The following is a 14,851-nucleotide window of genomic DNA, read 5'->3' as shown; positions in this document are numbered from 1 at the left end:
GAAAGAAGAGCTGATGTTTCAAATCCAGATGACCCAAGTCCAGTTCTTGTCCTGCTTTGAGCTAACTCACTGCAGCGGTGTTACCAGGTGTTTTGTAGCTACTGGTCTCAATCCCCTTTGCCTGCTTATCATTGTTGGTGACAGCTGTTGGAAAATGTGAATGACCAGAATTTTACGCTGCTCGGGCGGGTATGTGCCTCACCTGAAAGCGCGTGAAGCCACCCAAAATGATGTTGGAACATCACGCGCTCGCATTACATTTCACTTAGCGGGTGCGTACGAAAGTCAGAAGCGTCTCGCTGACAACCAAGTGGACAATTTAGGCCATTAAGGGAACTGTCTGCTTTTACAGTTGCCATTGGGTCGATTGACCAAGCAACCTTTTTGTTTGAGTTGCAACCTCCATCCAGGGTGGGGTGAACTGTCCGGATTGAAAGAAAATTAAAACAGGTGTCTGGGGACTGAGGTTCGTGTCTGAATGTGGTGCCGATGCGCTGTTTGCATAGTTTCACCATCGTTATTTATTCTTCACAGGTTTGCACCTCCCTGACACAACTCTGCAGCAGCTGTCCCCCTGAGGGAGCACATTGGAACATCAGCCCCCACCCACCCTCTTCCCCCCCCCCCCTCCCCGACAGCACTGAGCCTTCCCCATTGGGCTTCTCGTTGGCCAGGCAGTGTGAAATTGTGCTCCAGAGCGGATTGCAGCCAGAAGCACATTCCACGCCTGCTCCCAGGCCCACTGAGTGCCTGTGTCTCACAGGCAAAAAAGTCAGGTCAGTGTGTGGATTGATGAGGAAGGATCAAGCTTGCCTGTTATGCCTTTAAGGGTTCAATAACCACTCATGGCTTAGCTCATTGCCACCTGGTAAATTACTGTAGCAGTGTGGGGGAAGAAGGGGAGAAAAATAATTTTAAAATTGCTTAATAATCAGAAGTCCACATGTAGTATTCTTCATAGAAAATGCAACAGAATTGTATCTTAACAAAGCATCTGTTATAAAACATAGAACAGTACAGCACAGGAACAGGCCCTTTGGTCCACAGTGTTGTGCTGAGCATTACGCCAAAATAAACTAATCTCTCCTGCCTTCTCTTGGTCCATATCCCTTGGAAAATCGCTGTTGTGATTGGAAAATCGCTGTTGTAACCCCACTGTTCAAGAAGGGAACAAGAAAAAAGATGGAAAATTATAGGCCAATTAGCCTAACCTCAGTTGTTGGCAAAATTCTAGAATCCATCGTTAAGGATGAGATTTCTAAATTCTTGGAAGTGCAGGGTCGGATTAAGACAAGTCAGCATGGATTTAGTAAGGGGAGGTCGTGCCTGACAAACCTGTTAGAGTTCTTTGAAGAGATAACAAATAGGTTAGACCAAGGAGAGCCAATGGATGTTATCTATCTTGACTTCCAAAAGGCCTTTGACAAGGTGCCTCACGGGAGACTGCTGAGTAAAATAAGGGCCCATGGTATTCGAGGCAAGGTACTAACATGGATTGACGATTGGCTGTCAGACAGAAGGCAGAGAGTTGGGATAAAAGGTTCTTTCTCAGAATGGCAACCGGTGACAAGTGGTGTCCCGCAGGGTTCAGTGTTGGGGCCACAGCTGTTCTCTTTATATATTAACGATCTAGATGACGGGACTGGGAGCATTCTGGCCAAGTTTGCCGATGATACAAAGATAGGTGGAGGGGCAGGTAGTATTGAGGAGGTGGGGAGGCTGCAGAAAGATTTAGACAGTTTAGGAGAGTGGTCCAAGAAGTGGCTGATGAAATTCAACGTGGGCAAGTGCGAGGTCGTACACTTTGGAAAAAAGAATAGAGGCATGGACTATTTTCTAAACGGTGACAAAATTCATAATGCTAAAGTGCAAAGGGACTTGGGAGTCCTAGTCCAGGATTCTCTAAAGGTAAACTTGCAGGTTGAGTCCGTAATTAAGAAAGCAAATGTAATGTTGTCATTTATCTCAAGAGGCTTGGAATACAAAAGCAGGGATGTACTTCTGAGGCTTTATAAAGCACTGGTTAGGCCCCATTTGGAGTACTGTGAGCAATTTTGGGCCCCACACCTCAGGAAGGACATACTGGCACTGGAGCGGGTCCAGCGGAGATTCACACGGATGATCCCAGGAATGGTAGGCCTGACATACGATGAACGTCTGAGGATCGTGGGATTATATTCATTGGAGTTTAGGAGGTTGAGGGGAGATCTGATAGAAACTTACAAGGTAATGAACGGCTTAGATAGGATGGACGTAGGGAAGTTGTTTCCATTAACAGGGGAGACTAGGACGCGGGGGCACAGCCTTAGAATAAAAGGGAGTCACTTTAGAACAGAGATGAGGAGAAATTTCTTCAGCCAGAGAGTGGTGGGTCTGTGGAATTCATTGCCACAGAGGGCTGTGGAGGCCGAGACGTTGAGCGTCTTCAAGACAGAAATTGATAAATTCTTGATTTCTCGAGGAATTAAGGGCTATGGGGAGAGAGCGGGTAAATGGAGTTGAAATCAACCATGATTGAATGGTGGAGTGGACTCGATGGGCCGAATGGCCTTACTTCCGCTCCTATGTCTTATGGTCTTATGGTCTAATCCTTGCATATTCATGTGTTTATCTAAAAGCCCCTTAAATGCCCCTATCGCATCTGCCTGCACCACCACCCCTGGCAGCGCATTCCAGACATCTACCACACTCTTTTTGAAAAGTTTGCCCCTCACATCTCCTTTGAACTTTCCCCCTTCCCACTTAGTGCATGTCCCCTAATATTAGATATTTCAACTCTGGGAAAAAGATTCTGGGTGCGATTTTCCAGCTGTGCTTGCCCCAAGACTGGAAAATCCTGCCCGAGATCAACGGACCTTTGTATCATCCACCCCTCTCCCCACCCGCTACAATTCCCATGGCAGGCGGGACAGGAAATTTCCGCCTTCTGACTGTCAGCCCTATCTATGCCTGTTGAAAGCCTTTGAAGGTCTTTCTGTTTGGAAAAGGCATTATACTCAAATGGATTGGCAAAAAACCAAACACTTAATATGTAGTAAAATACTAATCCCATCTTAAAATATATTCTTGTTCAGTAAACTAGGCAGATATACCACCTTTCGTGCCTTATTGCAAAGGGTTTAACAAAGTGGCAATAATCCCTCTGATAAATTTTAGGTTGCACTGCTGCTCTTCCTCTGTTTTGCTCTCCCTGTTTTCAACATGTTTATTGCAGTGGGAAATGTTTGGTTAAACCCACGCATCATTGGCCAAGACTGACAGAGTGGTTATCTCTGGACTCTTGCCTGTACCACGGGATAGCTTAGAGAGGAATAAGGAGAGGGAAGGTTTGAATTCATGGCTGAGGGGATGGTGCAGGAGGGAGGGGTTCAGGTACTTAAGCAATTGGGGCTCGTACTGGGGAAGGTGTGACCTCTATGAGAAGGATGGTCTACACCTTAATCAGAAGGGGACCAATATCCTGGGGGGTAAATTTGCTAAGGCCATGCAGGGAGGTTTAAACTGATTCGGGGGGGGGGAGGGATCCTGAGTAGTGGGGCTGAAAGTGAGGGATGCATGGATGGGGACTGCAATGCACGGCATTGCAGAGGTGGGGTGGAGCAGGGTTTGAAATGTGTATACTTCAATGCCAGGAGTATTCGCAATAAAGTGGGTGAACTTGCAGCGTGGATCAGTACCTGGGACTTCGATGTTGTGGCTATTTCAGAGACATGGATAGAGCAGGGGCAGGAATGGATGCTGCAGGTCCCGGGGTTCAAATGTTTTAGTCGAAGTAGGGAAGGAGGTAGAAGAGGGGGAGGGGTAGCATTATTGGTCAGAGATTGTATCACAGTGTCAGAGAGGAGGTTTGATGAGGACTTATCTGTTGAGGTAGTATGGGCGGAGATTAGAAATAGGAGAGGAGAGGTCACCCTGTTGGGAGTCTTTTATAGACCTCCTAAAAGTTCTAGAGAGGTTGAGGAAAGGATTGCGGAGTCAATCCTGCTTAGGAGTGAAAGTAATAGGGCAATTGTTATGGGGGATTTTAACTTGACTAATATTGACTGGAATTGTTATAGCTCTAGCTCGTTAGAGGGGTCAGTTTTTGTTCAAAGCGTGCAGGAAGGTTTTTTGACTCAGTATGTAGACAGGCCAACTAGAGGTGAGGCTATATTGGATCTGGTGCTGGGAAATGAGCCAGACCAGGTGCTAGACTTGGAAGTTGGTGTGCATTTTGGTGATAGTGACCACAATTCGGTTACGTTCACCTTAGTGATGGAAAGGGATAGGCATGAACCTCGGGCCAGTGGTTTTAGCTGGGGGAAGGGTAATTATGAGGCTATTAGGAGAGAATTAGGAAACATAGGTTGGACTAGGAGATTACAGGGACTGGGAACGTCCGACATGTGGAGTTTTTTCAAGGAGCAGCTACTGCGAGTCTGTGATAGGTATGTCCCTGTCAGGCAAGGAGGAATTGGTAGGGCTAGGGAACCGTGGTGCACCAAAAAAGTTTCTTTGTTGGTTAAAAAGAAAAAGGAGGCTTATGTTCGGATGAGACGTGAGCACTCGGGTAGTGCACTAGAAAGCTTTAGATTGGCTAAGAGGGAGTTGAAGAGCGAGCTTAGAAGGGCTAAAAGGGGACATGAGAAGACTTTGGCGGATAGGGTTAAAGAGAATCCTAAGGCGTTCTATAGGTATGTCAAGAACAGAAGGTTGGTTAGGGCAAGTTTAGGGCCAGTTATAGATGGCAGAGGGAAGTTATGTGTGGAACCGGAGGAGATTGGTGAAGCATTGAACCAATATTTCTCTTCGGTGTTCACGCAAGGGGACATGAATATAGCTGAGGAGGACACTGGGTTGCAAGGGAGTAGAATAGACAGTATTACAGTTGATAAGGAGGATGTGCAGGATATTCTGGAGGGTCTGAAAATAGATAAATCCCCTGGTCCGGATGGGATTTATCCAAGGATTCTCTGGGAGGCAAGAGAAGTGATTGCAGAGCCTCTGGCTCTGATCTTCAGGTCGTCGTTGGCCTCTGGTATAGTACCAGAAGATTGGAGGTTAGCGAATGTTGTCCCATTGTTTAAGAAGGGGAACAGAGACTTCCCCGGGAATTATAGACCGGTGAGTCTCACTTCTGTTGTCGGCAAGATGTTGGAAAAAAATTATAAGGGATAGGATTTATAGTTATTTGGAGAGTAATGAATTGATAGGTGATAGTCAGCATGGTTTTGTGGCAGGTAGGTCGTGCCTTACTAACCTTATTGAGTTTTTTGAGAAAGTGACCAAGGAGGTGGATGGGGGCAAGGCAGTGGACGTGGTATATATGGATTTTAGTAAGGCGTTTGATAAGGTTCACCATGGTAGGCTTCTGCAGAAAATGCAGATGTATGGGATTGGGGGTGATCTAGGAAATTGGATCAGGAATTGGCTAGCGGATAGGAAACAGAGGGTGGTGGTTGATAGTAAATATTCATCATGGAGTGCGGTTACAAGTGGTGTACCTCAGGGATCTGTTTTGGGGCCACTGCTGTTTGTAATATTTATTAATGATCTGGATGAGGGTATAGTTGGGTGGATTAGCAAATTTGCTGATGACACCAAAGTCGGTGGTGTGGTAGACAGTGAGGAAGGGTGTCGTAGTCTGCAGGAAGACTTAGACAGGTTGCAAAGTTGGGCCGAGAGGTGGCGGATGGAGTTTAATGCGGAGAAGTGTGAGGTAATTCACTTTGGTAGGAATAACAGATGTGTTGAGTATAGGGCTAATGGGAGGACTTTGAATAGTGTGGAGGAGCAGAGGGATCTAGGTGTATGTGTGCATAGATCCCTGAAAGTTGGGAATCAAGTAGATAAGGTTGTTAAGAAGGCATATGGTGTCTTGGCGTTTATTGGTAGGGGGATTGAATTTAGGAGTCGTAGCGTTATGTTGCAACTGTACACAACTCTGGTGCGGCCGCACTTGGAGTACTGTGTGCAGTTCTGGTCCCCACATTACAGGAAGGATGTGGAGGCTTTGGAGAGGGTGCAGAGGAGGTTTACCAGGATGTTGCCTGGTATGGAGGGGAGATCCTATGAGGAGAGGCTGAGGGATTTGGGATTGTTTTCGCTGGAAAGGCGGCGGCTAAGAGGGGATCTTATTGAAACATATAAGATGATTAGAGGTTTAGATAGGGTGGATAGTGATAGCCTTTTTCCTCTGATGGAGAAATCCAGCACGAGGGGGCATGGCTTTAAATTGAGGGGGGGTAGTTATAGAACCGATGTCAGGGGTAGGTTCTTTACCCAGAGGGTGGTGAGGGATTGGAATGCCCTGCCAGCATCAGTAGTAAATGCGCCTAGTTTGGGGGCGTTTAAGAGATCCGTAGATAGGTTCATGGACGAAAAGAAATTGGTTTAGGTTGGAGGGTCACAGTTTTTTTTTTTAACTGGTCGGTGCAACATCGTGGGCCGAAGGGCCTGTTCTGCGCTGTAATGTTCTATGTTCTATGTTCTATGTTCATCTAAAATAGTGGGCAAGAGATCCTAGTCTCCGTAAACACAATTCCCGTTAAATTGTGCTAATACTTAATTCTGATATTAAATTTGGACTGATTGGTTTAATTGCATTTAAATGCATGCTTTGAATTTTTTAATCATATTTGATGCTTTTGTTTTATCTCCTTACAAAACTAAGATTTATTATTTACTAATTGCAAATTCATATCTCCGTGTGGGTCTTTTATTAAAAGGTTTGAACACTTGAAACACTGACATGCTAATTTGTTTCATGACCTCTGTTGTGCCACAAAGAAAACTTACATTTCCAATTCATCTAATTCTTCAAGTACACAAAGAAAGCCTTTTCAGTTTTCCATTTATATACAGACATTCTCCATACAGTGGCAGCAAAAGCTTTCTGAGAATTATTAATGCAGCCTGAATATAAAGTAGCAATCGCATTCACAATGGATGTGAATTTCTATCGGATATTTCCCATTCTGTTACTACCACTTCAGTCATAGCTCCACTGAAGCATTTTAAGGGCTTTCCATCAATCTTTCGCCAATGATACTTCAACAGAGTGGGAAAAACCTGACGGACTTTATCTATGTTTCTATACCAAGTAATGTAAGGTCTAATTTTTCAGTCCATTTAAGAAGTGCTAGGTCTTGCCTGATGGGATTCTCTGCCACTGACCCCACTGTAGTTACTGTGGTCAGTGCGAGGACTTTTCATATAAATGCCACTCACATGAGAAAGCAGCTGCACTCTGGGTGTGTCTTGGGGACCCATCGCACCAAAGATGGTCAGAAAGTCCGAGTGACACTGGGCCGAATTTTACTGGCACGTCCGCCCGAGATTTGTACGATCCTGCCCGAGGCCAACGGAGAATGCCATTCTCCAAGCCTCACCCAGAATCAGGGCGGGCGTGCCAATAAACTTCCAGCCATTGTTTTTAATGCAGTGTCACAGTGGGCTGGAAAAGGAGCGTTGAAGCCATTGGCCCCAATGGCAGCTTTCTGTGCCACATCATGAGGAACTCTGAAAATAAAATCCAAGGAGCGGATTCCACAACATCAGGCTGGTGGGGTGGGCTCTGATTGAGCCCACGCCACCAGCAACCTGGTTTTTTCAAAGATTAAAAAGGGTGCCCTGATACAAAAAAGGAAAGCAAAACGTATCCTCCATCCATCCCCACCTCCCACAATAATCCCCCATGCAACACCCCCGGCACTGCCTATGCTGAATTTACAATACCAGGGAGAGAGAGAGAAAGACACTGGTTTTTAGTCGGATGTCCAAATACCTTCGAAACTAAAAACAACAGCCAAACTGAAAATGAAAGAACTCCTGTCACCTGACCTGTCATGAATTCTCCCCCCTAACAATGCAGGGTCATAAAAAGTCCCAGAAAGCACCTGAGGCCCAGAGTAAAAATAAACAAAACCCCATTTAAACCATTGAAGCCGCAATAAAAGGACTTTTAGCAGACAGCTCAGCAACAATGAAAAAAAAACAAAGCTGCTTAGCTGCAGAGAACATGATTTAAAAACATTATTTCTTAAAGGCACACTAGCATCACAGTTTCCTCTCAGAGACGCAGGATGCTTGTGTTGGAACAAGCGCAAATATTCTAATTTTACCAGATATGAGGAAAGTAGAGAATGGTCCATCTACCCTCAAGTCAATTGAAACATTAAGTGACCAATTAAAGGCATTTAAAAGGCCTTTTCCTGCTTCCACTGTTATTTTACCAGCAGTAGATGGGCATTTCACTACCAGGCTTATGCCTGGTATATCCTCGCAGCCTCTCTGTGGGTACCTGTAGGCCCTTCTTGTTTGGCACCAAGTGGCCAAGGGAGGGTCATTACCAACCTCCCAACCCTCACTCCACATCTTGGAGGCAAAGGCCACCCTTGCTGAAAGATCTTCACCCACATTCATGACCAACCCCCGCACTGAGGCAGCCTGATTTGCAACAGCGAGCCTGACCCAACTTCACAGCATTCCGGAGCCTCCTCCCTGATGGCAAGTCAAGGACTGGCTGCAGCCCTGGCAGTGGCCACTGTTCCTGATGTCACTGTTGGGACTGAGGAGCTGTTGCCTCCCCTCACATCCATGCTAGAGGAACAGGAGCCTCAACAGTGGCACAGTGGTCAGCACTGCTGCCTCACACCGGGTTCAATTCTGGCCTTGGGTGACTGTGTAGAGTTTGCACTTTCTCCCTGTGTCTGCATGGGTTTCTTCCAGATGACCCAGTTTCCCTCCCACAGACCAAAGATGTGCAGGTTTGGTAAGTGGCCACGGTAAATTGCTCCTTAGTGTTCAACGATGTGTAAGTTGGGTGCATTTAGTCATAGTAAATGCACAAGGTTACGGGGATAGGCTGGGTGGTTGGACCTAGGTAAGATGCACTTTTGGAGCAGACTTGATGGGCTTAATGACCTCCTTCTGCACTGTAGGGATTCTATGATTCTATGATCAACTATAGACAATTAGCTACCTGACCGATGTAAAATTCAATGGGGGCATGACCAATGGAGGTGGGGTTGCTCTTGACTTTTTGGCTGGTGGACAACTATAGTGGCCCCTAAAATCCTGGCCTAGAGACCTACTGCACAGAGGGGAGGCCATAAGGAAAAAACAGGAAAACGGGGAAATAAGAACACTGGCCCAAACTTTTTGTTCCTTCTGTGAGGCCATAATGTCCATCATGCTTATGCTGGCTCTTAGAAAAAGCAATCATATTTTGTAAGCCCCTCCACCCCGTACCTCTATCAGATACCCTTTAACTACCTAACCAACTACTTCAAAATAAATAGCATTAGCTTTCACCACCTGTTCTAATCTCAATAACCTCCAGTGTGAAAAAGAATTCTCCTCCTCTCCCCTCCCAATCTTTTGCCAATAATTTTCAATCTGTGACCTCTGTTTATTGGCCCACTCTCCAAGCGGACTAGTATTTTAATTCTATTTACTCTATCAAAACATCTCATCAATCTGGAAAACTTTACTGCAGACTTCAGAAACATACTGGAAGGAAATGAGATAACGAAGTAACTCTTGCCTCATTCAGTTGACTCTCAGATAACTTTATTTCTTGTCTCACCAACCATTTTATTCCCTCATATTTATATCAAGCGAATCTATAGCAGAAACTGCTGGGAAAAAGCAGCTGGGCGTGACACCCAAGCATCGAAAAAGAACACAGAATTTTAGAAGACTTAAACCTTCACCGTTCTTTAAGGAATTAGGCCTAAGGGATCACAGAGTGGTAGGTGTGTATACGCACCAGAAATCAAACTCATGGCAACTGGAGTCATGGGAAATGGAAATCAGGAAAGGTGCATAGGGGACTGAATTGATAATAACAGTTCTACAGTATCACCCAAAGTCAAAAATTATCTTCAAGATCTTTGACACACAACCTACCTACAACACAGGTGAGCTAATGGATGGGCACGTGCCCATCACCAATAATCCCTTGCGTTTAAGAAAGCTGGAATGCCACGCTGTTGGGCAACTTCATTACGTACTTGCTAGTAGGAAAGGTGATAAAAGTGCTGAGCTCTGTCTCAGTTACTCATTTGATTTTTGTATCAACACATTTGTTGATACAACAGACGATCCTTATGCCAGGTTGGGGGGAAGGCAGAGGCAAAAATGTTGAAGGAGTGCATGACTTTGAAGGTCAGTGACAGTGTAGGTTTGCTGCTGAACCCTGATTCTCTCCGTACAGAGTCCCAGCGGTGCAGTGCATGGATCAGAATCCCCAGAATCACAAGGGCACACACCAGCAGCATGAGGCCATACTGGTAGGGTGTCCCTTTCATAGATTTTTTAAAAAATCAATAATGGATATATTTTTGTGCTAATTCGTACAAGTTATTTATCATGTAAAAAAACAATAAAAAGAGTGAAAATATGAAAATTAATTATTTTTTCATTCACATAACTACGCTCATTTGAAGAAATGTTTTGCCTTATCGTGCAGAATAGAAATCTCAGAGGCTTATTGGATTCAGACTACAGAATTATATAACCAAGGACTGGTAAGTGTGAGGTCATGCATTTTTGGTCAGAAAAATGGGAAGGGGACTTATTATCTAAATAGGGAGAGACTCCAGTGCAGAGGGATCTGGATGTCCTCGTTCATGAGTCACAGAAAACTAGCATGCAGGTACAGCAGATAATAAAGAAAACAATTAGAATGTTGGCATTTATAGCTAAAGGAATAGAATATAAAGGTAAGGAAGTACTGCTGAAACTATACAAGGCATTGGTGAGACTGCACCTGGAGTATTGTGCACAGTTTTGGTCTCCGTATTTGAGGAAAGATGTAGTGGTATTGGAGGCAGTTCAGAGGAGGTTCACTATATTGATTCCAGAGATAAACCATTTGTTAGCATAAAGAGTGGTCAGAGATTGAACAGTTTAGGACTATAGTCTCTGGAATTTAGAAGAATGAGGGGAGATCAAATTGAGGTATTCAAGATGATAAAAGGTTTGGATAAAGTAGGCGTGGAGTGGATGGTTCCGCTGGTGGGGCATTCTAGGATGGGAGGTCATAGCCTTAGGATAAGAGATAGCAAACTTAAAAGAGAGTTGAGGAGAAACTACTTCTCTCAAAGGGTTGTAAATCTGTGGAATTCGCTGCCCCAAAGTGCGGTGGATGCTGGGACAGTGAGTAAATTTAAGGAGGAGTTAGACAGATTTTTAATTGGTAATGGGTTGAAGGGTTATGGGGAGAAGGCAGGAAAATGGGGATGAAGGTCATATCAGCCATGATCGAATGGCGGAGCGAACTTGATGGACTGAATGGCCTAATGCTGCTCCTATATCTTATGAACTTATAATCTGAATTTAACAATGTTTCAATATGTGTTTTGAACAAAAATAGAGCCCATTTTTCATTAATAATTTGAACGTGGAAGTAGATGTGTCTCTATTCACTTCAGGCAAAATTTCATTTCCTCCACACTTAGCAGCACCATAAAACACAAGGGAATTTACTCCATTGTGAAAATAGTCTGATTTTTGCAAACTTGAACACAGAAACTAGAACCATTTATTAGCATAAAGAGTGATCAGTCATTTCATTTTATCATTGTCACTTGATTGCTCTTTTTCAATTCTGACGTGTCTCGGTGAGTAGTAAACCTTTGAATACCCATTAGGTTATTTTCTAATTCCTCTAGTACATTTTTACTGCATCTGTCTGCTCAGTGTATACATTGACCTTTCTTTAAACTAGGGTCAGAAAGAGTGTCATATATGCCTGGATCCAAGCAAAATGCTTTATATTAAATATAAAATGAAAATCAGTTGTGACACATCTATAGTGTTTAGGAAAGAAGCAAAATCTGGAGGTCAGCAATCACCCTATCATCTGAAAATGTAGGACTGCACAAGGCTGCACTCTCTCAAACATGTCTTAACATATCAGGATTGATTTCATGTTCCTGTTATTTCAGTGGGGAATGGTGCTCACAGGGAACGTCTTGTGGAGACTGAATGAACATGGAGCCAACTCTGTGATGCTGTTACAATCAGCTCATCTTCAAAAATTAGCATCACCAGTGACAAGATCCTACTTGTACACCGTGTGTGTACATGTCATGTATCTGCCTGCGCATCTTCAGTAGCACTCAGAGATTTGGGCATTCTCAATTACACTAGGAATTGCTGATGTACAGAAAGCACATTTTGTAGCCAGATTGTGGATCACTTTAATCACTGGACTAGACAGCTGAATGCCATCTTGCTCCTTTGCTACATCCTGCAATTACTCCTCATCACTTGTACTCTGCACATCATCTGGACCTTTCTGTCTGAACTCAAATTCTAAATCAGTGGATATTTCTCTATTGGTGCTTGCTACAAGTGAAGTGAGGATGGCATCTATGTAATGCGCAATGTTTATCTTGCTATTCCTCAAGAACAGTGATGGGCAACCTGTGGTCTGGGGGCCACATTTGATTTGATTTATTATTGTCACATGTATTAGTTTACATGTGTAAAGTATTGAAAAGTATTGTTTCTTGCGTGTTATACAGACAAAGCATACCATACATTGAGAAGGAAAGAATCATAGAATCCCCACAGTACTGAAGTAGGCCATTCGGCCCATCAAGCCTGACTGACAACAATCCCACCCAGGCCCTATCCCTGTAGCCCCATGTATTTACCCACCTAATCGCCCTGACACTAAGGGGCAATTTAGCATGGCCAATCAACGTAACCCACACATCTTTGGAGTGTGGGAGGGAACCACAGCACCCAAAGGAAACCCCCACAGACACGGGGAGAACATGCAAACTCTATGCAGACAGCAACCTGAGGCCAGAATTGAACCCAGGTCCCTGACGCTGTAACCACAGTGCCACCGTGCTGCCCAGGGTGCAGAATGTAGTGCCACAGTCATAGTCAGGGTGTAGAGAAAGATCAACTCAATATGAGGTAGGTCCATTCAAAAGTCTGATGGCAGCAGTGAAGAAGTTGTTCTTGAGTCGGTTGGCACGTGACCTCAGACTTTTGTATCTTTTTCCCAATGGAAGAAAGTATGTTCATGGTGCATGGGGTCCTTAATTATACTGACTGCTTTTCTGAGGCAGCTGGAATTGTAGACAGAGTCAGTGGATGGGAGGCTGGTTTGTGTGATGGACTGGACTTTGTTCATGACCCTTTGTAGTTTCTTGTTGTCTTGGGCAGAGCAGGATCCGTACCAAGCTGTGATACAACCAGAAAGGAAACTTTCTATGGTGCATCTGTACAAGCTGCCCATCTGGGTTCTGAGTGCAGTCCATGAGACGTTTTGTTGATCACTGCCCAGGCACAGGTTTGCCACATTCTGCTGATTTCCATCTATGTAGTTCTTTTCCTGCCAGTATGAATGAAATGATATGCACGTAAAGCAAGGGCAAGTGAAGTGAGGCATGTACTGATTGCACACTAGAGTCTGTGACTGTGAGAGCCATGCGCTTCCTCTGTGTCCAGAGTGTATATATTTCTTTTGTTTTTCCCATTTGAAGTTGAAGATAGTTCTATTAATATATAAATTATTAAACATTCTCTATATCTTGTTATGAGATATTGGCATGTGTTAAATGTATGTCATCTTATTCATGGGGTCATGGTTAGTAAACAACTCGACTTTAATCTTGTGGCCCACTGAGATGAAGGAAGGCCACTCATGCAGCTCACTCACAGCCTACGTTGCCCATCACTGCTCAAGAACAACCAGGGAAGCAGAAGAGAATCAAGTGTTGAAGGATTTTCACAATAAAGATGATAAGAGTACAGCAGAATGGTGGTTACATCCTGGGGATCACTGGAAGAAAGCTAGAAAAAGCCAGAACAATCAACAGGTCAAGTAGTAACTGCAGTAAACAGACAAGTTAAGGTTTCAAATATGGCACTTCCATCATATCTGCAAAATATTACTGAAGAACAACATTTAAAAAGCAACAGAATGATAAATCTGGTAACTTACTAGCTAGCAGCTGGAGAGACACTCATAAAAGATGTTGGATTGTCATAAAAATCCAATTGGTTTATTAGCATCCTTTGGCACATGAATCAATAGAACACAATGCAAATAAAACTCAGGGGAGATGTGAAATGGGCCGCTTCATTAACATACATTTAAACTGTTTCGTAAATTTAAAATCTACCCAATTTTACCCTGTGTCTATGGCTCATCACTCTAGATCCTATGAGTATTGGAAATATTCTGCTTCTGTCTAACCTGTTCCATCATTTTATAATGTTAAACAAATCCTTGTTATACACTGTGAACAACAATGGTCTTCGAAAAGAACTCTGTGAGAGACCACTCGCTACTTCCACCTACTCTGAAAAACTCCCCTTACCTGGTAAGGTGGAACTTTAACCATGCTCATCTGGTACAAAACAAGACAATGGGTGGTTCTAATATTCCACGGGAACTTCCCCCAGCATCCTATTCCTGCAAGCATTGAGTTCAATTCGCTCCTCTGAGCAGTTGAGAAAGTCAGGAACCAGCAAGTGTCTATATTTTAAAAATAAAAATAGGGCAAATAGGGCCCTGATTACATCATCAGGACCCTGACTGCTTTTTAAAACTCTGACACTTCCTGCGGCATGGTGGCACAGTGGTTAGCATTGCTGCCTCAGCGCCAGGGACCTGGGTTCAATTTCAGCCTTGGGTCACTGCCTGTGTGGAGTTTGCACATTCTCCCCGTGTCTGCGTGAGTTTCCTCCAGGTGCTCCGATTTCCTCCCACAGTCCAAAGATGTGTGGGTTAGGTTGATTGGCCATGCTAAATTAACCCTGATGTCAGGGAGATTAGCAGGGTAAATCTGTGGGGTTACGGGAATAGGGCCTGGGTGGGATTGTGATCAGTACAGACTCA

This window comes from Mustelus asterias, chromosome 10 (assembly GCF_964213995.1).
Source record: "Mustelus asterias chromosome 10, sMusAst1.hap1.1, whole genome shotgun sequence".
In the NCBI taxonomy this organism is placed as follows: domain Eukaryota; kingdom Metazoa; phylum Chordata; class Chondrichthyes; order Carcharhiniformes; family Triakidae; genus Mustelus; species Mustelus asterias.
This window is presented reverse-complemented; position numbering follows the sequence as displayed.